Source organism: Caloenas nicobarica, chromosome 5 (genome assembly GCF_036013445.1).
Source record: "Caloenas nicobarica isolate bCalNic1 chromosome 5, bCalNic1.hap1, whole genome shotgun sequence".
NCBI classification, from domain to species: domain Eukaryota; kingdom Metazoa; phylum Chordata; class Aves; order Columbiformes; family Columbidae; genus Caloenas; species Caloenas nicobarica.
Genome location: NC_088249.1, coordinates 40,488,081 through 40,510,278, shown reverse-complemented (window position 1 = coordinate 40,510,278; position 22,198 = coordinate 40,488,081). Strand labels below are relative to the sequence as shown.

General features: G+C 41.1%; 1 protein-coding gene across 1 annotated transcript in view; it reads left to right on the top strand.

The window, feature by feature from the left end:
* Positions 1-22,198, top strand: part of ITPKA (inositol-trisphosphate 3-kinase A) — a 38,781-nt gene that overhangs the window by 1,407 nt on the left and 15,176 nt on the right. The gene's annotated exons all lie outside the window — the stretch shown is intronic.

Sequence of the window (22,198 nt, the reverse complement as noted above, 5' to 3'; positions counted from 1 at the left end):
CACGTTGGCTCTTCTGAAAACCAGCCAGGTGTGTGCAGTTTCCTTTCTGTTGTGAAATTGTGCTTGATGTCCCAAGAACGTGGGGTGGACGCCTTTGATCATAAGTGGTTTTTGTTTTTGTTTTTGGTTTTTTCCAGTCTCCTTTATCAGATCTTCAGAATAAAATTTTTCCAGGCATTTACCAGCAGGTATTTTTTCTTTCTTCCAATCCTGGAGCCTGTGGTTGTCAGTTTTCGAGCTGCTGCTTGCTGTGAGCATGACAGGAGATGGGGAGGAGCTTGGAATGGATAGAATGCATGCTTTTGTCCGTTCTGGCAATCACGCATTCTTCTCAGTAAATCCCCTCTGTAATTTGGCAGCTTTCATCCATGAAGTGCACTTTTAAAGGCATATAGTTAGATGCATTTTAATGCTCTTTAATATATATTGCCTGATTCCTTATAATCTGCTTCTCGGGCTTTTGTAACTGAAATATGTCGCTTAAGTGAATTCCTCCTCCTGTCTTTATTGAGACTACAACTTAAATTGTTGGTATGCTGCCAGCTCATTTGCACTGAATTATTTCAAACAGAACATACGTTTTGAAAAAATGTATAAGCAAGAAGTAATGTGACTTGTAGGTGATACCTCCAGCTGGACTTTTCTCATGGTAATTGTGGGTTTACTACTTTAGAGGACACATAATACAGGAGTTAAGATGCTGTGCACGATATTGGCTTTGTTTGCATCAGCTTGTGGCCTGGTTCTGGAAAAAGAAAGAGGGTTTGTACTTTGTCAGATTGCATATCAAGAAACCAATAATAATACTAGTTAACTTGTAGTTTTGATCCTGAGATAAAATCTGATGTGTGGGGGAAACAATTACTACTGTAATTTGACTTTCTTTTCTAAAATACATGCTATGCTAGTGGCGATTTTGTGAAAGAGCAGAATAGAAATTAAAGGTGGAAAAGGACTGTTTGACCCTTTGGTTCAGTATCCCTGCTGTTGCAGTGGGCTGTATGCGTGGTTAATATGGAACAAGAAGTTACTGATAACAGTTTAGCAATACAGAGAACTTTTGAGATGGCATCGTGATATCTGGTTAACTTGTCTGTGAATATAGGCTGAAGCAAAAACTATTCTTCAGGCAAGAGGCCATGCTGCCTTCAAGCTTTTGTTTCTGCGTCTTTGAAATAATTGGTATTGTATGCAATATTGAGTCTTAAATAGTTCAGTAGAACTGTATGCTTTAGATGTATTATGACAGGCATGTATCTGAAACATACAGTGTAAGTGGATGTGAATGGTATTACTTTCTTTTAAGTTACATGAAGTTTCTAGGCACTGCAAAATTGGAAAAGGCTTTAGTCGCCTTTTAATGACGAGAAGAAAATTTTAAATGCAAAGAAGAAGGTCTTTAACAATGATTTATAGACAAACTAAAAATAGTTGTATTATAAGTATTTTAAACTCTAAGAGAATGTCCTATTCATTTCAGTGTGTGGAAAACTTCAGTAGTATTATGAAAATTCAGCTTTTGGAAAATGTTTCTGCAGGTTTCCCAAGTTTAGTACAGCTGCAGGATTTTTTTTTAATGTCTAATTGGTAGAGTAAGTATTCACTCAACTGGTAAAATACTTAATGCTTTTAATGGATGAGTTACTTTTCTGCACCTGCAGTGTAGGGGCAGATGGGGCAAACTGCCTGCCAAGAGCCACATTCTGACTGATGTCCCTTATCTTCTTGTCCCTTCTGTGGCAGGCTGGCAAACCAGAGCTGGGACTCCAAAACAGCAGAAGTATCACCAGCTTTATGACACTGCTTCATAAATTAAATGGGCCGAATATTTTATCTGCTTAATGCATACTCATGTAGTTCTTCCCTGCTTTCCTTGTGGCATTACCCACTGAGAGCTCGAATGCCGGGAGTCTGTTGTTTTCCCTTTGGTTGGAAACACTGCCCTTCATCTCAGGTGGCTGCACTGTAGGCTGGCTGATACCTGGAGGTGACCGGGACCGTCTTGTTCTTGTGTTTGATGTCTTCTAGTACTGGTCAATGTTGTGATACTAGCAATCCCTACGCTTGTCTGTCTAGTCTTTACAGACACTGCTACTTTAGTGAAGCAGGGAGTACATAGCATGCCAAAGGAGAAGTCTGCTTTGAACCTCTGTGGGTTCAACTTTACAGGATGTGTCCTTTCCACTAATTAATGTTGAGGCAGGTTGAATAAGTGTGTTTTAGAACCAAAGGCTTTGCGTTCAAGGCAGGCATGTATATGTGGAAATAACTAGAAATTTTAGGATAACCGGAAGAATGTTTTTGTATTTTGAAGATGCTACTTAGAAGTAAACTGGCACATTTTGTTCATATGTATCGTTCTCAGTGTATGTATTTTAGTAGTTGAAGGCTTTTTCTCAGAGTGGAACACAAGGGATAGAGATTTTTCTGAAGGAAACTGAAATCAGAAGTGGGCCAAACTTGGTGTACCCCAGTTCTTGGGAAATTGTGACATTTTATAACTTACCTTGTATTAGAATTTCCTTAGACTTTTCTTTGGAAATGTTAGAAATTAATTTGGAGCCTGGCACCTTATAAGTAAGCTCAGACCCGCGCTGAGGACTGCTGGACTGTCAAGCCTATTAGACTCCCCAGTGCCCAGCAGGGACCTTGGAAACTTTCCCAGGTCTTCAACTGCAGGAGCAGAAGTTCTGATAACGTTCCTGTTATCAGGGCTTCAAGGCTTCCATCTGCAGACTGAGGAACTTGAGACTTAAGATGAAGAAGGCCCTCCTAGGCCTCTCAGCTGGAGGCCTCTCTACTATTGACTTGGAAATCAAGACCTCTTTGGGCCTTTGAAATATTGTGGGCTCTCAAGCTACCTGTGTAGACCCATGCAAGAGACAGGAAAATCTGGAGCCCTTCCTCTGTGTCCAGGGTTTGCCACCCCAGAGTTACCAGGCCTTAAATCCTGGGATGGTGAGCCTGGGAGTGCTGTCTCCAACTGTGCTCCTTGGAGGATGGTTCTCCATGGCAGCTTACGAGGCGAACAGGGAGTTCTCCATGAGCGTGAGTGATTCAGTTAAGTGTTTCACAGAGCATTCTGGGTTGGATGAATTGGCACATCACGACAACGTTAAATTTTTATTTCTTAGCGCAGTATGTGGGCATGTCCCTGGAGCCTTAGGGCCCCTGTTGCGGGGAGTGACTGATGACTGCAGTACAGTTCCAGCCTGGCTCAGCAGGGACAAAATGCCTTTCGCATCTAGGCAGGCCCACTTCTGAAAGAAGCACAGTGGGTAGCTGTTCCCTCAGCACAAGTTCCGCATTTGATTTTGCAGTAATTAACAGAGACTTTGGAAACTGGGCTGCCCTGGCTTTCCTGGAGGAAGACACAGCAATGGAGAGTTGGAAGTGTGAGAGAAGCCTGTTCTTCTGCTGTCCTGTGAGCTGAACTTGTGGTTCTGTGAAAACCAATTGCACATAGCTGTGTTAATGTAATTTGCATAATGCCGTAGCTGGAGCTTCACAAATCTTGGCAGTTAACTTAAAAATTATTGGTTATTTTTAAAATAGCCAGTTGACAGAATAGATTTTACCTTATGACGACAGTTAACATTCCTGCCTTCCCTTGCATGAGAAGCATGCTTTTCTACCCTTGCTTCACAGCATCTGGAAAGTGTGTATACACAGTTGAAGCTTGCAGTGAAAGCATCAGTGGTCCATTTATAGTAATAAAGAAAGTGCAAGAGTTATGTATTTTTGTCTTCATTCTGTGAGTGAGCAATTTCAAGAAATACATAAATCTGGTTAGCACCTTCTTTGTTGGGACAGAGACTTTAAAAAGTGGTTTTCACAGCGAATAAACACCATGGTAATGTACAGCAGTCTCTTGTCCTCTTCAGAGGAGAATGTTATTTACTAGATAGAAACATGCCAAATAAATCTACTCATTCTCATAACGATGACCTGTCATTCCAAATTCCTAGATCTGTAACCATGAGAACAGCTGACAGCTTGCTAGAAAAAAAGCAGTTTAGTTCTTGCTTGCAATGATACCAGTCCAGAAACTTTGGGGGACAGCCATTAGTGGAGCTTATTTGGTTTCACTGATCTTCTCACTAATATTTTTCATAATACCAATCATGTTAAACTGGGCAAACATACGGAGAGGCACATACAATAAATACAGACCAAAAGTTTCAACTACTTTGGCTCAGGGGTGGGTTACATAAGCTAATGCAGTAGAATAGAATTGTTATTTTTAAATGAAGAATGGCAGAGAAGGGATGACATAAGTAAGACTGTTAATGGGTTTTTAGCCTACTTTCCAAAGGAAAAAGCTTGTGTAATCACTCTGTCAATTCCGTTTTAATGAGTTTAGTAGATTTTAGCCAAATTTGGCAGTGGGATAGACATCTCAAAGTTTCATCAGGAGCTCTTTAAAGTTCCACAAAGATCCACCTCTGGGTAGAAGAGAGGAAAGCAAAACAAGTGCAATCCTTTTCTCAAGGAGAGAAGGTGCAAGATGAGTTTAATGGTTGTCTTCTGTGTTGCTTGTTAACTAGCGAATCGGCATGTGCACTGACCAGTGATTCCGTGCTCGAGCCAGTCACAGCAGGTAGTGCCCCTTGTCCTGAGGGTAATTAGGAGAAAGTATGGGAGGGAGCATACAGTGCTGTGGGCTGGCGAGGCTTGGGAATGTGGAAAGCGCTAGTTGAGGGACAGGGGAACAAGGTGATGTGGAAATATGAGAAGGATTGGTGGTTTTTGTTGGCACAAGCTTTGTAGAGGACAGTGACAAGCTGTAGTTACTCTGATAAGGGTGCAGGACAGTAGATACCAGTCAAATAGAGACCAGGCTTCATTAGTTTGCTGCTCATGGAACAACTAATTTTAATGGGATACATTTCATAGTACTAAAAAATGCTGATTTATAATGACAGTCCTGTATACTGAAATATTTGTATTGTTTACTGAACAAATGTAAGGGGAACAGCAGTAGAGTAAGTTCCACATTTCCACATTGCACAGTTATTGGGCCAAAACTCTGAACTGGGAGCCCTTCTCAGTTTGAGGATGGTTTATTCTCCACTTTGCGCTCAAATGTATCGAAACATCAGCAGTATCAGTTCTAGCAGTGACTGTTGATTAGTAATGTGGATTCTTGGCTAGTAGGAAATGAGTTAGCTCTTATGAAATCAGTTGAAAGAGAGGCAGCTTATCTCTTAAGAGTTTGTCATCGTAGGTATATCTCAAGTGATGACTTACAGGTTACAAGATTCTTCTCTTTCGAATCAATTTGCCTTTGATAGTTTTCACTTTTCATATGTTAAAGAACCTCTTGTTGCTTGGGTGTACAGTTTAAAATTGGAAGAGCTCTGTTATATTTTTTTTTTTATGAACCTATTGGATTAGGTATGTTATAGAAGTTTCTGTGTTTGTGCATTTCTACATTTCAAGCCTCCTTATAATGCTTATTATATCTGGAAAGAGGGAAAGAAACAGCAAGTCCTCATCAGATTTAAAGAGGTTCTACCTAAGCAGATTTTTCTCAGGCTACCATCAACTTAGCATAGTTGAAGATTATTTTGTAAAAACCCATGCCAATCTGAAAAGGAATAAGGGTAGTGGCTGGAGCAATAGTTTGGAAACTTTTCGTGTCTATGTATATTTTTGGGTTCTGACACTTTTATCCAATTGGACTGGTTTGATGAGGGTGAACATTTTTTGTAATTGAATGTGTGGTAGTTAACATAGACAAAAATAACCTCTCAGCTCACATCTGAGGTTTATTATAAATGGAATGTGTTAAAGTGAATCAGTTTGATTAGATGCTCGCAATGTGATGCAATTTAATACAGCTAATATTTCTAGAGGCTGAGAATGCATGTTGTATTTATGTGGTAGATAGCTGTTTTGTTTAGCAGTGACTGAGAGAAGAAGTAAAGATCATCATACCACATTTTGTGGTGATTACTTATAAAATGTCATGGCAGAAAAGGTAATATTATTCTTGCACATCTTGGAAGGGAAAAGTGATCTTCTGTTATGTACAGCACCAGAAGAGTCACTGTTTCTCTTTCTTCTGCCTTCTCTGTCAGTGTAGTTTTTGTGGAGAAAGGGGGCTGAGGCAGAAAGAATTGGCTTGTCAGTCCATGTTAATTTGAATTTTGCATAGTGTAGGTTTAGATTGCATTTTTAAATACTTAGCCTCCTTTACCAACAGAGCTTCCTCTAAAAAGCTCCCAAGATGGGTAAGGTGGTGTTGTCTGTCCACAGCACAGCACACCTGGGGAAAAAGATAATTTTTTATTTTAATTTTTTTAAAGCAGGTGTTAGTCTCCATCAGCTCATTCTGAGCAAAAGCGTCGGGAAGGGGGAGAGGCTACCTGTTCATCCAGTGTCACACTAACAAACACATTGGTATACTGTTTCTAGTGCTTAACTGATCCATCCTGTCAGTAATGAAGAATGTTTTCTGGGACAACACATAGACAGCATCATTTGGGTATGTTTTTGTATTGATAGACACTGAGATTCCCACAAGGGATGGAATTTTTCTTTCCATTTTGAAACAGAGAAGAGTGAGCCTGATGCTATAGAAACCTACCCTGAACCTGTCAGGCCTGGCTACTATTGCCTGTTGCCAAACCTCGTATTCCTTGGGAAGCTCAGGAAGAAGTTAGCCAAAGTCCAATTGACAGCTCATTTGAAGCAATATTGTAGACCTGGCACAATCCAGATTTAGAGCTTAGGACAGAATCTCCAAGCCAGTTGGTGACTATAGCAAGCATGACACAGACGCTGCTTTGTGGGAGCTTGGCATTAACCCAGAATCCAGGAGCACTCCTTATCTCCAGGCTGAAATATCCAAGTAAAGTGGCTCAGTGAATGCAAACTCTTTGAACCATTTACCCCAACCCATCTATATAACCTTTATTTTACTCACATTCACTTCTGTCTGCTGTTCTCCATCAGCCTTCTGACCTTGTCCATACTTGAGCTACGTTGATAACAGAAATGTGTTTACAGGTGATAAAGAATAGATACAGATACATGTTATGTCTACTTGTAACTGGCACTGAAATGTGTGTGATTCATCTGTCCACCAAATGATCACCTGTTCAACAGGAAGCTAGGATGTCACAGAACTGTGTAAGAAAGCTAATGGCAATGGCACAGTTCACTTGTGATGTATCAGAGGAGAATGCAAACTGCTGTAGTCTTCATACAACTTTCATATGATAATGGTAATATCTCTTGGTAAATTACATTAAGTGCTGCATAGAAAGAGAATGCCTTTGTTTTCCAGTGATGGTAGGAAATCATTGTTCACTGTCTATATAACTAATTCTGGTCTCTACTACATCCTTATGTAAAAACGATCCAGCCTTAGCTATGGCTGCGTTCACTACTCTGAGCTGCTACAGAGCTACAGTAGCTTTCTTTGTCTTAGCTTTTCTCAAGTGGCTCCGTATAGTTGAGTATGCTGCAGTGGTTCTTCTCAGTGATGTTCACTGTGGTCAGCATGTCATTTCTGTCCTCTACTTTCTTTGCTTCCCGTGGTGGAGTGCTGAATCAAATGCATACTTCACCTTTGAGGTGCCAGTGCTCCTCGATGGCTGTAGGTAGTGCACATAAGGGCTTGATGGAGCTCAGCTGTGAAGGGTGTGTTCAAGCAACCCACTCTTCAGACACAGGTGAGCTTGGGGAGGCTCAGCTGTGCATGAGGCAGCTGTAATCCAGGTTTGCCAGATGCAAGAGGGCCATCTCCCATAGGCCCTGAAGGTCCTCTCCAAGTACAGCACTCCTTTGAGTGTCCCCTTTAGCACGGGCATGTTGAACAGGCCAGCCAGCTCTAGTGCATTGAGTAGCATGTGCTTTGGAAAGGAAGGGCAGACAAAACACTATTGCCGTGTGTCAACACCTTCCACTACGAACGTTTTCAGATGCTCTGAAAGCACTGCCTCTGCTGAAAATCTTCAAAGATCCCCTGAGCATGGGGCACAGATAGTGGTCTTCTCTTGTGCTTTCAAATGACCAGTCTTATGGGCAGACACATTGCAATAGGAATGTGCGATTCTAATGCAGGCTAGTCAAGGGCAAAACTTTGGAGATGATGGAGGTAAGAGGGTTGTGATAGGTTTGGGATAGATATGGGCAAACAGGAAGGGAGTGATTTGGAATGGTTGGAAATGCCACTGGAAATATGAGGGGAAAGACTGGACTAAAGATCAGAACTCAATAGACAGGCAGACTATTGCTTTAAAAACCAAGGAAAATACATTCTCAGAAAAAACACATCAGGAAAACCTGAGACAATTATATTAAAAAGTCATCATTCAGTCAAGCATTGAAAATATGTGAAATAAAAGAACTAAAGTGACTGCATTATGGGTATATTAATATTTTACAGTCTTTAATTACAAGCAGGCATAGTACCTGATGCATAGAATGCACAACTCTCAACTAATAAGCAGCCGTTTTATATTTCAAATCGACTCAAAGGACAAGTTCCAGTTCCGTAGTGACTGATGCCACATGTTGCAGGACCTCTGTTTCCTCATAGATAGGCATGCAACAAATCAGGCAGATCACAGGAAGAATAAGACTGATGTCCAGATTTAACACTGCTGAATGGTGTTGTGGAGAACTACTTGCCTTTCACAGTGTACCTAGGAGACACTAGGTAAGTTAGTAATGCAGACTGTCGCCAGGGCCACTAATAGTATTTTTCTCATTCTCCTATTGACAGAGTTGAGAGTATGGGTCTTACTAGTGTAAATGCTGAATGTTTGTACCTGGAACCGAAGTTAATGGGAGCTGTTTGTTCTATGGTATTGTATAAACACTGGATATTAGGAAAAGCAAAAATTGACACCTCAGATGAGGCTTTCAAAGTTAGAGGGTACTTTTCCTGTTAACCTATCTTTCCATCAGTATTTTCCCAACAAGATACGAATGAAACAGTTTGCGTAACAGAGATTTTGAAAACATTAATTAACGTTTGGAAAGCACTCTACTACTGCAGTGATGGCTGTCTTATAACTACTGCACAAAATTCAGTAACTATGTTTACAGCAGATTTCCAGTAAGTGAAATAAAAATGGTAAAGCCAATGAGAACAGAATTTAAAAATAGCTGGTTTTTATAGAGTTGGAAATTGTTTACACTGAATGAATAGGAATTACAATATGTTATTATATAATTAAAGACTATATCATAAGCTCTGCAGAAAAGGGTAAGCATTGACATAAAAAGGAGAACTTAAGATTGCACACAAAACTTCAATTCTGAAAATTTCTAACTTTTGAGTGCTCAGTTTTACATTTAAGACATCATTAAAGTTCCAGTGCAAACAATTCTGCATCTGAAAACGTTCCAGTAGTGGAAGGTGTTGACACATGGCAATAGTGTTTTGTCTGCCCTTCCTTTCCAAAGCACATGCTGCTCAATGCACTAGAGCTGGCTGGCCTGTTCAACATGCCCGTGCTAAAGGGGACACTCAAATGAGTGCTGTACTTGGAGAGGACCTTCAGGGCCTATGGGAGATGGCCCTCCTGCATCTAGCAAACCTGGATTACAGCTGCCTCATGCACAGCTGAGCCTCCCCAAGCTCACCTGTGTCTGAAGAGTGGGTTGCTTGAACACACCCTTCACAGCTGAGCTCCATCAGTGTGTTGTGTGTGCTGTGCCCAGCAATCTCCACAGAAGGTAATGTGAGAAGACTAATGAGCATCTACTGCAAATGAACCTGAGGTTCTTACAATTTGCCAGATTTGGTTAGGCTGGCTTTTGCTCTTGCTTTGAAAACTTTCCTCTTGCCAATTTCAGGCTCTTTCCTCAAAATTCAAGGTTAAAAATCTCTTTAGAGGATTCATCAGAAATTTTCTAATGAGATCAATATGTATCTTTTTCTAGCCTTGGAAACAGCTGAAGTTTTGTTGGAGTTTTTCAGTCTGAAGCAAACAGGTTTTTGCCCTTCTTTGAGGTAACAGAGCAATTCTCAGGAGAATGAGACACAGAAACAGGAAGACTTCTTGTGCATTGGTGCTTTAGTGGCTGTACAGGAAATCTGGGGTTTGAGACCCTGATCTTCTGAAAGAGGCAGAGCTAGAGCAAGTCCTAAAAGGTGGCTTCTCTATTTTTCTCCATTGCTGTGTGTTCGTGTGATGCAGTGATAGAAAGGATAAAAATCTGTGTGAACAGTGTTTGTGTGTGCAGATTGGCTGTTTGTTATCGTTTACGGGGTTTGAGTGGGTTGTTGGCTACATGCACTTGACCCAAATGTTCTAATCACGATAAGCTTTGCTTGCTGTGGGCTCCTTCCTCAGCTGTTCCCACCCATGCGTGTTCCGTAGGAACACTGATGTCTGTTCCACAAAGGGTCAGCTTTGTTCAGAAGATAATGTGATCTGAAGAAACTAGGAAACCTTCCTACACTCTGGCTTTCACTTTTCATGGTGCAAAACGCTGAGAAATGCTGAGTGTCAGAATTTTGGGCTCATAATTTGATCTAGTTTGTATTGTCTTGCTCTGTGGAATTTAGGTAATGAACTTTTTTGCTTTCTTTGTACTAATGCAGAAGGAGAAAGCAATTAAGTCCTGAGGTACTCCTCTTAGAACACATCCTTCTATTCTGTTGAAAATCCTGAGAGAATTTGAAAGTAGAGATTCCTGACTTTCAGATGCTTTTGCCTCTCACTTGCTTATGCTGCCATCATGGCTACCAAAGGCATTCAGTAGAAAAAATAATGAAGCCATATTTTAAATATGTTACGAAGAAGTGAGTTTGTGGAGTTCCCTCTGGCCTAATGATCTACCTGCATTTGGGCACTAACCAGGCCCCTGTAATAGTTTCATGACTTGTTTTCCCAAAGTTTATAGCAAGACCAAAGATGATACGTGGCAATGAGCCTAGGGAGAGAGGAAGTCCTATACTATCTAATATCCCCATACTTGTTAATTACTATGCCACCAGTCTCCAACTGTTTTTCCAGCAGTAGGACTTGCTGTTGACCTGAGCATGGTTTCCCATTCCAATATTACAACTGGAGTGACAGAAAACTAATCCTCTTTTTCCATCCCTGTTCATCCATTGGGATTTTCTGCAGTATCTCTAGAAATATGTGCTCTCCCATTGTCATAGCTGTGTGTCTTGATCCCAGTCTGCCTTTTCAGTGCTCTGATTGTATAGGCAGCAGTCCTGTCTGGGACAGGGGTGGCTATAGGATGAATGTAGCCAAGTCGCCAATTTTCTTTTTACATTGCGTTCTTCAAGAAAAAGGACAGGGCAGCAAAATCAGCCTTCCCTTGTGAAGTAACGCCTCTGCATGGCTTGTAAGCCATAAACCACCCGCAAATGACATTTCAAACGTCTGTCTTGTCTTTGTCTGCTGAATCCTGGTGTATTGATGGTGGTCACTCGTGAGTTCTGCTACCTATGTCCAGTCTGGCACAGAAGCTGCTGCTTGCTCCATATTTCAGGAGGCTGGTGTAGGTGGTTGTGCAAGATACGGGAGTATGCCTTGCAGTTCTGTTGCTAGGAACCAACAGTATGAAATTCTTTTAAGTTTTACGGAGGTTTTTTTTTATCTTTTAATATGAGATGAAAGTTTTGGTAGATAAATGGTCTATGTCGAAACTACACCCTGTTTATTTTATTTTTAGGTGGGTTCGCATCTTAATAAGTGGCAATTGACGTTTGTGTTTCTAAAAAGGTGGGATCTCCAGGATCTTGATTGTAAACACATTTGTTTACCTTCAGGGCAGAGGAAACATATTCTGTACAACAGATTCACTATTGTTCAAACACCCACAACTCTTCAGGAAGGCAGATGCCTTGTTTCAGTTTCAGTCTTTCGTTGAGTCACTCCTGCTTATGTAAGGTCTGAATTTGACTCTTTTAAGGCTACATTATGGAAATTAAAATCTTAAATAATCCCTTGTCTGCTGGGACTATCTACTTCTGATAGGGAGGAGGAATTCAACCTGCCTTTCTTGTGTTGTTCTGTTAACAGAAATTCTCTTTTGATCCTGTAGTTTTGCTCAAGGGAGAAGTCATCTTTTCTCCGGATTCCTTGCATAGTTCCTAGTGCTGACTTGGGGCAGGAAGAGTTTCTCTAATCTTAGGTTTGCTCCAAAAACAAACAACTACCTCATGACCCAGAAGGTCCTCTTACTCCTATGGGAGAAGGTGAAGGGTCCTCATTTCCATTTAATTCTGGGTTTCTCCTTCATTGCTGTGTTCCATTTATGGGCTCCCATCCTGTCTGGGACACCGGCCTTGCTTGTTCTGTTCTCATGCTGACCCAAGTAGGAATGTGTTTGTTTGGTGGTGGTGGTTGGTTTTTTTGGTGTGTGGTTTTTTGTTTGGTTGGTTGGTTTGTTTGTTTTGTGTGTGTGTATGTGTTTTGATTTTTAATCCTTTCAACACAGTGGGTTGGAATAATCTCATGGTTGCTATGTTAAAGCTCAGACTTCTTAAAGTGGTTGCTGAAGGATGTGGCTTTCCCCTAGGTAAATACCACACCCCGCTACGTAACAGTGCCTATCGCATGTTGACACTTGCATTCCATTGCAAAGGGTGGGCCGTATTTGAACAGTGGAATGCATGATAGGTGAAGCAGTAACTTCTGATGATTCTTTAGAGGAAGATGGAGGTGTGCGTTTGGAGGAGACAGAGGAGGAGAGATGGAGTACTGGACTTTGTCTTGTGATAGATTAGAAGAGCAGATGGTGAACTTTTACCAGTGTATCTGATCTGTTTTTTACATGACATATTTTTAGACTCTAATAATCCTTTTCACTTAACGTTATCGTGCTGCTTATTTGAGAACTTGAATACCTTATTTGAGTGCCTCTAATTAAGTTTACAAGCATTAATTTCTTTAAATTGTTCAACAGTTCTGAAGTGGAGTTATTACAGCCTGCAGCTGTGGCAACTGGAGCAGAGAAAGGGCAGTTGTTTGGACCTAGATCCCATACTGAGGCAGTGGAGTTTGCTCAGATCTTTTGCAAATGTCCAACGTTTTAGGATGTTAGAAGCTGAATTACCATGGTAGGAAAGAAAAAAGTTATGTAAGTACATTTTAAAAATAAATGCTTGCCAATAGCCTCTTTATATGTGTGTATGTATGTACATGCATGAATACAATAATTTCAGAAATCCTTATTTGCAGAGAAGTGTTGGTGTGAGTGACTTATTTTTTAAATGAATGTTTCAATACTTTTTAGGGATGGAAATAAAGCACAAGAAGGGGTCATGTAACTTTCTTCACTGTCCTGCAGGATGTATCTATCTTGAGACCAGTGATGATGAACTATCTTGGTACTTGTGACTAGAACTCCTTTAAACGTATTGCAATGCATTGACACTGGGATCAGCCCAGTTCTATCTTGGTGGCAGGTGTCCCCTGTGACTGAGCTAGACCACGATTTTACAGGCATTTGTCAAGCCCGTTTGAAAACTCATTGAGACCCTGGCAAAACCTTTTCTGGTATCTCACCTGAATGTTTTTGTTTTGTTGCAAATTAAGGCCATTTGTTCTTGTCCTTCCCCGTGGACATGGAGAGCAATTGACTGCACTCATCGTTATGAAAACTTGTTGCATACTAGAAGACAGTCGCCATGCTTGGTCCTCTAAGGATAAACACAATTCTTTCAGCCTCAGCAATAGGATGTTTGTTATTTGTCCCTAAACTTTCCTCCAGTTTATCAAAACTTACATGGAGTAATGACCAAAATGGAGCACAATCATCACAGATAACCAGTGGGTTCTTACAGCAACCTTAACTCTATCCTTGTGCTTCCTAGCCTTTCCTACAGGAAGAATTGAATCATAGCTCAATAGTCTTCCACTGTTACATTCCTTTCAGGCAGAATCTCAAAATTATATGGGATACGGCTTCTGGGCCCCTTACACAAGGATATATGGAAAACACGGTAAGCCTTCAATACCTATTCACTAACCCAAGCTGCCAGGGATAGGAAGATAGGAGTCTTTGACCAGTTAATAGAAGACAATTTTGCAATTTCTGATGGATGTTAGTGGTTTGTGGCAAGTGGGGAAGTGTAATAAAGGATAAGCATTAAAGTTTCCTTCATTTGTTCTTATCTGTTCAGACTGGAGCTTCTCCTGTGGCCATGGCATCACTGGGGTGTTAAATTGGTGGTGAGCCTAGCTCTGAACTGCTGGGCAGGCAGGATTGAGCTGTGTGTCTAGGTAACAGCCTGCACCGCCTTAGCAAATAAGATAAAGTGCATGCTCAGCTTCCTTCCCAAACGCCTGGAGTTCGCTCAGGGGAGATTAATTTCGTGAAGTTATTTCCTGGCATGTTGCCAGAACACAGTCTCCCTTGATGCTATGCAGAAACCACACCTCATTTAAATGGATTGGCACTTCTTGTGGTACATTTGGATTCAAGGTCATACACAGTTCACAAATGACAAGCCTTAGGGTGAACTTATTTATTGGTCTATGTGTAGAGAAGTGTGGATGTGTTTGGTTTTTAAGTTTTCCCAAATATTCATCCTGTTTGGAACTGGTAATTCTGTGTCCTACCTAGTAGGATATTAAGCTCATTTTTTCATGTAAAGACTGTTGTCTTCTAGATGTCTCTTTTTCATGACTGGTGTTGTCAGTCAGTGACCCATGACAAGTGGAGGATAAGTGGCGGATGGGCAGAGAATTCTCCAACTGCCAAACAGTGGCACAGGAAGTTTTTAAAGACCTAAACTGCAATTGTTTTGGAGGTTAAGAAATATTTCTTTCCTTCTGCCACACCATCTGCTATAGTGATGTTTGATTTACCACAAAATTGTTCTGGGTGATGGACAGCCTGCATAAATCTCAAATGTCTGGGATCTGAAAGTGAGTCTGAGTCAACTTTCCTATAGTGAGGAATTTTCCATTTACTTCTTGGATAATAACATTTTGGTTTCCAGCAAGACTGTTGTTCTGGCAGAACCCTGGTAGGGGCAGAACTTCTTTGGGTCCATTTTCCTGAGTTCAGTAGGGACAGGTGGCAGAGCTCCATCCTGTTAGAGACCTGGTGTCTTTCAGAACAGAGCACAAGTGCAAAGGTAGAGATAATGGCCATACTTAATGCTCGCTATTAAAGGTAGACATTTCAGTATCCCTTAAAACAGAAAATATTGATTCTTATTAAAATAAAATCTGTCTTCCAGCCAACAGTATTGGCTTTTACAACATCGCTGTGAGAAAAATGAAGGAAACCCTTGTGACAGTGCAGTTTTAAAGCCATCTAATTCTTGGACTATTTTGGCTTTTGGCGTGGGAATGACATAAAGGTTGTAGATATTTCACTTGATAATGATCAGGAAAAAAAATGCCAAAGTTGATTCATACAGAATAGCAGACTGTGGCTCTTGATGCTGTTTGCAGAAAGGCAAGCAATGCTTTCACTTCTTTGCACTTCATTTTACTCTGATTTGGAGAGGGACTGCACCTGGAATTACATGTAGAATCCAGCTGTGGAGCAAGACCTGGGATTCTGTGCTCCTAGTAATTCAGTCCAATGCCGACCATCTGTTTCTCTTTCCTTCCCTTCTTCACCATACATGGTGAATATCCTGCAAGCTTACCAGGTATCCTGAAGGGCAGCGAGCCAAACAATGTATGCATCTCACCGCACGGTGAGACATGACAGAGGAGAAAACACAGGAACCTGAGGCTTCTGTCTTGCAGCGTTGTTTCTGGTTATTGCATTAAGTGTTTCTCCTGACTCTGAAGGTTTAGCCCAGCCCATGTCGAGTGCGGTGCAAACAGGAAATGAAAGCCCTGCAGTTGGAGGATACACCTGCCACACACGGGCTGAGCAGCTGTGGCCCTCACCCATGGTTGAGTGCAAAGCCGGAAGTGTCAAGGGCTAAGTACAGGCTGAGCACCGTTTCTTCTGAAAGCTTTGGAGGCTTGATGGCGAAAGAGAGGGAGGGACAGATGAAGGTATAGTCACAGTTTGCCTGGCAGTCTTATGAGAGGAGATCAGGAAGTTGCTCGTGAGCATGCAAACTGCCAGTTTTCTTTAGGAGTGTGTGTTCTGCCTTGCTGTTGTCAGTCTTACAGCTCCAGCTAGCACTTGTACACCATAGGAAGGTGAACTGTGTGACAAAGCAGTGAGTGTTAGTTTCCTGGGGGACTGAAGCAGATACAAGGAAGGTCAAGGCTCCCAAGGCATCTGGCATGTGGAGGTTGCTCAGTGATTTCCTTGATCAGGGACAGGGTTACACTGTTTGTATACCTTGAGTGATAGCTGACAGCATTTGAAGTAATACAGCTGCCCTGGCAGAAGGCCAGTTGCAGTGATTTGGATGAGTTATCAGTTGATGTTGGTTGGCATAGCACCTCTGACAGTCTGAAGAATGATGATGTGCATATCAGGTCAGGGCACAGGTTTCTTAAAGCAGGTGCTCAGATCCCCAGACCCTGGGCTGGGCTATCCATTAATTTAAGTTATCAAAGAGCAACATTTCAATTCTGACCCTAAGTACCTTTTTGTCTAGCAGTGAACGACCACTACTGTGCAGATTAGTGTTTATGTGCATCAGGAACTTGTTCACTGCCCAGTAACAAGAGGAGATGAAATGTGGTAATACCAGGGCGAAGTTACTTGCTGTGAGAGCCTCACCCTGTCTTGGGAGCCGAATCAAGTGTTGTGCTCAGAAACTTAGCTATAAAGATTTGTGTGAGTGTTTGCTCATGTACTCCTGTCAGAGCTTGCTTGGGGAGCGTTCTTTTTGTTGACTTGCTCTTTCATCTCCCACCCATTGAGATCTTTGTCTCAATTTGTGATTCATGTCTGATTCAGCCAAGTGGGTAGTAGACTTGGCAGCAAGAATCTCCTTAGTTTGAGGATTCCAGAAACCTTTACTAAGGGGCAAAGCACAGAAACCAGCTGTTGAAAGTATGAAGAGCATTATATGACAAGTTTAGGTGTGGGTTTTTGTTGTTGTTGTTGTTGTTATTTTTGATAATTTTTGTTTTAGCTGTGGGCAAATCTTGCACCTTGCTTCCCTACATAGAGCCTTTGTGCATATTTTAAGTTATGTTTCTCCTGACAAATAAGGGGAAAATGACATCTATACCTCACTTTCTCCGTTGCAGTACAATGCCTTGCTAGGTCTTCTAAGTTTCTTCAAATACCGAATGATCTCAAGCCTAGGAGTTGTTGCAGTCTGGAAATTTTGATCGTCATGGAATTTTGATTGACTGCAATGAAAAGCTTTTACTAACTGCTTTAGATATTTTAAAAGTGTGCACATATGTGCATATAAATATATCTCTGTATATATTATTAGAAGAAAAAACAAGAGTAATTGTAATTTACCTATAATGGGCATAAAAATGTCTGCTGCTCTAGGATGTGGATCTGGCCAAGTCACCTGCCTGCCTCTTTTGGGTCTTCAAAGACAACTGTAATGCACCAAGTGTCAAACTGAAAGAACTCAAAACCAGAATTCCTCAGCAGGCAAATTTTGTGACTGTAACCAGAAAGATACCACGTTGCTCAGCAACTCTCACTATCTTTTAATTTTTTTTTCTTATATAACATCACTCAAATCCCCAGATCTCTCTATGAGATGAAACCATATGGTTGGCTGTCCCAGAGCTGCACTCTCTTGAAAAAAATGAAATCTTTAATAACCCTTGAAGCTGGCTGCTGTGAAGCTGCACCCATGGAACACTCATTGGTTTGGTGGGAATTACACCGATACCAACTTGTCCTAGTAGAATATTGTGATTTTGACAAAGCAGTAGTTTCTTTGTGAAAATGTTTGTGATTTTATTTTGTCTTTAATAGGTAGTAATTTTAGTACTGCAGTTATTGGTTACATTAACACAGAGAGAGAAGCATGTCTAATTACAGGGTAATTAAATTAGACTAGTAATTGTTTCAGTTGTGATCCACCCAAAATGATTTCTCATGGATGCTTTTTATGGTAATGGCAGGTAGTGGCTGCATTGAGACAGATGACAGCAAAGTTTTATTCATGCTGGGCTTAGTTCATTAAAATAATATGGGTCGTAGCTTTGGACCTACACCTGCAGGTCCAATATGTCAGGCCAAAGCCAATTCAAATAAAGTGACAAAAAATACAGAAAATGGAGAACAAATCTGAATATGTTAATTTCATTTTCCAAATCAAATCAAATAATTGTGTAAAATGGCATCTAGAATTAGGAAAACAAACTAGCTTTCAAGCTGGTTTACTTCAGTTTTAATAAACTAAGGTAAATAAAACAGTCAAGGATTTTGTAGATAAAATTAATTTGTAGGAATTTAGAAACATTTAAATAAGTGTACATATTATAAAAAGTAAAACTAAAACAATAAAAGTGGAAAACATACACAGATTTTAGGAGAAACAAATATTAAGAGAGATATTTGCAGGGCCCTAGCTTACCACCTGGTCACACTGATACTCTGAACAGCTCTGTGAATAATGTTACAGACCTCATCAGGATTTGTTTTCTCACTCCAAGAGAGTACTGTGGGTGCTAGTGTGTGACCTATGAGGGAAGAAGGAAAAGAAGGAAAAAAAAAAACAGCAGAAAGGTGAGCCACTGGAGAATGACTAATAGTGTGCATGGATAAGTCATAACTGATACCCGGCTTAGTAAAGCTCAGTGTTAGCTTAGGGCCTGCTTGTAGAAAGCAGTTCCAGCTGATGGTCTGATGGGTTCTCAGGTGTTACTTTTCCAGTCACCGTTGTTATGGTTACTGTGTCCCTAAAGAGGCCAACACCCATCCCCTTCTCGCTGCTCACTCATTTGCACTGTGTTGGCTCAGATTGTCAGGTAAGGCATTGCTCCGTGCTTTTGTGTTTCGGGCACATGCCTCTTACAGAATTATTTTGAAACACATGTAGTAACTTTCTGATAATTATAGTTTTCTGTACTCCTCGCAGGTCCCTGTGGAGGAACTTTGTTCTTTCTAGGAGTTAGTGAGACACTGAGTAGGCAGTGGCAACCAGCATTACAGATCAGATTTCAGCCCCCATGTCCCTGAGTGGCAGAATTTAGCCTAACTGATGTAAAGACTTTAAGAGAACAGTAGATTATGATGACTGACAATTAAGCACTCTTTCTTAGAGCCTTTTAGGGGAAAAAAAAGATCACAAAGCACAAAGAAATTTCTCACTATCCTTTTGTTTCTTGCTGTCATAACAGCTCTATGTAGGCTTGCGTAGGCTTTGTACTAGTGCACATAAAAGAAGACAACAGCATCTTGGATAAAGAAACTGCTGAAATTTTCCTGGAAAAAAGATTCAAGGGTCATTGTTTACTATAATCTAGCAGAACTTCTATGAAAATTTACCAGCTCAGGCAAGGAACTACTCCACTCTGCTGATGACAGAAGAATGAACATTTTTAGGGACTCTGTTGGTTTATGTTACGTTTCAGTGTAATTTCAAGTAACATGCTAGGATTATTGAAACTAATGGATTTCTTTTCCTGAAGAAAAGGGTTTTGTTATTTCCTCCCTCCAATAGTTGAGACATGACTAGTGTTTTTAATTATTGTAATCACTTCACTTAGGACTCAATTCTCCAAATTCTCGTGTATGTTAACTGTTTGTTAGTGCTTGCCTGAGGGTAGTTACGTGTGTTTAAGGTGTTCACAGAACTGAGATCTTCGTTCTCCTTTTACCTTCAAATAAGGGAGAGATTTTATTTATTTTTGCACAGAACAGCAGAGGAAGGCTCAGGTCCCTATCTTCTGTTGCCCTCAGGAGTCAGAGGGTCTCATCTGTCCCTAGGGATTCAATATATATTCAGAGATTTAAGTTGTTCTGTTCTGCTCGTAAAACAAGAACAAACAAAAAAAGCCCACCCAGTTCAGGGAGTCTGTACTAATCTGTTCAGTGAGCTTATTAGGATGTTAGAGCCCTTGTCCTGAAATGGTGGGAGGGTTTCAGGAAAGCTGGTTAGTTCCTGTGGATTAATTCTTGGGGACAGTGAGGCCTGAGCCAAACCCCCTTAAAGAGGATGAAGCGCCTCCCAGTGAGTTTTGCTCAGCCAAGTCCTACTGGTGTATTTGGGCAGGATCATCGTGGCTGTGCTTCTGCATACTAGTAACATATAAAGTTGTGCTCTCATCATGAGAAAAGGCCTGGAGAAAGCTGTACTCACAGTAACAAGTGGCTCTTGGTTGCTGCTTGTCTTTGCTGTTTCTTAATGGGATAGGCATGATGGCAACAGCTGCCTGTATCCAGGATTGAATAGACTGGGAATATTTCATCTGGCCAGCGTCTTGTCTGTGTATGCCAGTGCTAACACAAAGCAAGCCTGCCATGTCTGCTGCATGGATGTGTGCATCTCTTCAGTGCTGTGCTTCAAATCCAGATAAGATAGAGCAATGTCAGAAACCAAGCCACAATCCTTTGCATGTATTGTAGCTGCATTGTGGGGATTGGTTCTCCCGTTATCTTCCCTGGAATTTTTGTTCGTTTGCTGCCAGGGACACTGTTCCAGTGGCACAGCCTGTCACGCAGGCTGACCTGTTGGCAGGAAACTAGCTTTTCCACTCTTTAGCATCCCGCACCTTTTATTGCTTGGGGTTATATATATATATATATAGATATATAGTGTCAGTTACAGTTCACATTGAGTAACTTAAATGCTGAATCTAAGAATGGTAATATTTCTCATGTTTGCCTCTTGGCCATTTTGGAATGGTTTCCTTTTTCCTATTGGAAAACTCCTTGAGTATATGGATCTCAAGAGCCATATAAAACGTCATCGGTGATGTCGAGGCCATCTGATTCAGGCAGTGTTGATACAGAGATCTGAATCTTCCCTGAATGTATGTAAATAGCATACACTGGCTGGGAATTTAGGAAAAAGGAGGGCTTGGAGAAACCCAGGCAGAGCAAAAGGTCAGAGAAGACTGAGCAGGAATCTAGAAGAAACAGGGACTGAAGGATATACGGACAGCAAACACATGGGCAGTAGTTGCAGTCTGCTTTGCCATTGCAGCATGAAGCAGTGATTTGAAAAGGATGTAATTCCATTGCTAACAAAGAGGAAAAGATCTTGCTTTAGAAATAGAAGTGAGAAAGATTCCTCCCACAGCAGACACACAAAGTTTTCATCTTCCCACTCACACCACTGCTCCAACAGCATGCAGCCCTGTTTGCAGCCTGGCAGTTTGCCTCCTGGGTTGAGCAAGTTGGGAGACTGAAGTTGCAGTAGAGGGAAATGCAACTGCTGAACCTCTGCTGAAGGCAGCACACCCCTTGGGCTCCTAGTTTGAGTGTCATGCTTTCCCCATCTTGAGGGGAAAAAGGTTTGTGAAGAGATTATTTAAAATGATGATGATAATGATAATAATTTGTCAGTGTCTGCTTATTGGATGAGTAGCTTAAACATACTCATTGAAGGCAGCTGTAACCTAAGCAGCCAAAGTCCACTTCAGCTGGGGCTGAATTTGGCCGATTGTCTCTCTGTCACACCCACAATACAAATAAAAGCTGAAGCTTCTCAAGGCTAGGTGGGAAAGCCACTGCAGTGTGGTGCTGCATTGCTGGTTGATGTGCATTCCTTGAAAACCTGAGCTGCTCATCATGTCTGGATGTAGCAGCATGGAAGTCACTGGGAGACAGGCTGCAGTTTGTTAGGAGTGGGACATTATGATGAGTATAGCACCTTATGGGAGGGTTATGGAGCAATGCTGACTTCTGATTAAGGGATGGGGAAAAAGCAGCATTACCCTGAATATTGGGCTGTAATCTTCAAAAATGAAATCTTTGGCAGGAGTTACATTCAAAGGGGTCATTTTAATTCAGGGTGATGTTTACTTTCAACTGTTCTTTAAATAGCTTAAGGCTGTGTCCCTCTGGAATAGAAACAGCAGAGTAGACTGAAGGGCTTCTGCTCTCAGTTACATCTGGCAAATAAACTATACAAAAGTAATTTATCTTTACTACTTGAATAACAATATTTACATTTCACTTTCCTCCAGAAGGAGGCTATGGACATTTATTAGTGGTGTACGAGAGTCTCTCTCATCCTCACTAAATAGCAGCTAGCTCTGTGATAGAGCCAAGCTGCTGTTTAGCACTGCAAGGTTGCAGTCTGGAATGACTTAAGGCAAATAATATAGGCTATGAAATTAAAATAATATAGAATATGAAAGGGTCATTTAAATCTGCAGAAAGTATTTGTGAAACTGGAGTTTAGCTAGAGCTAGTA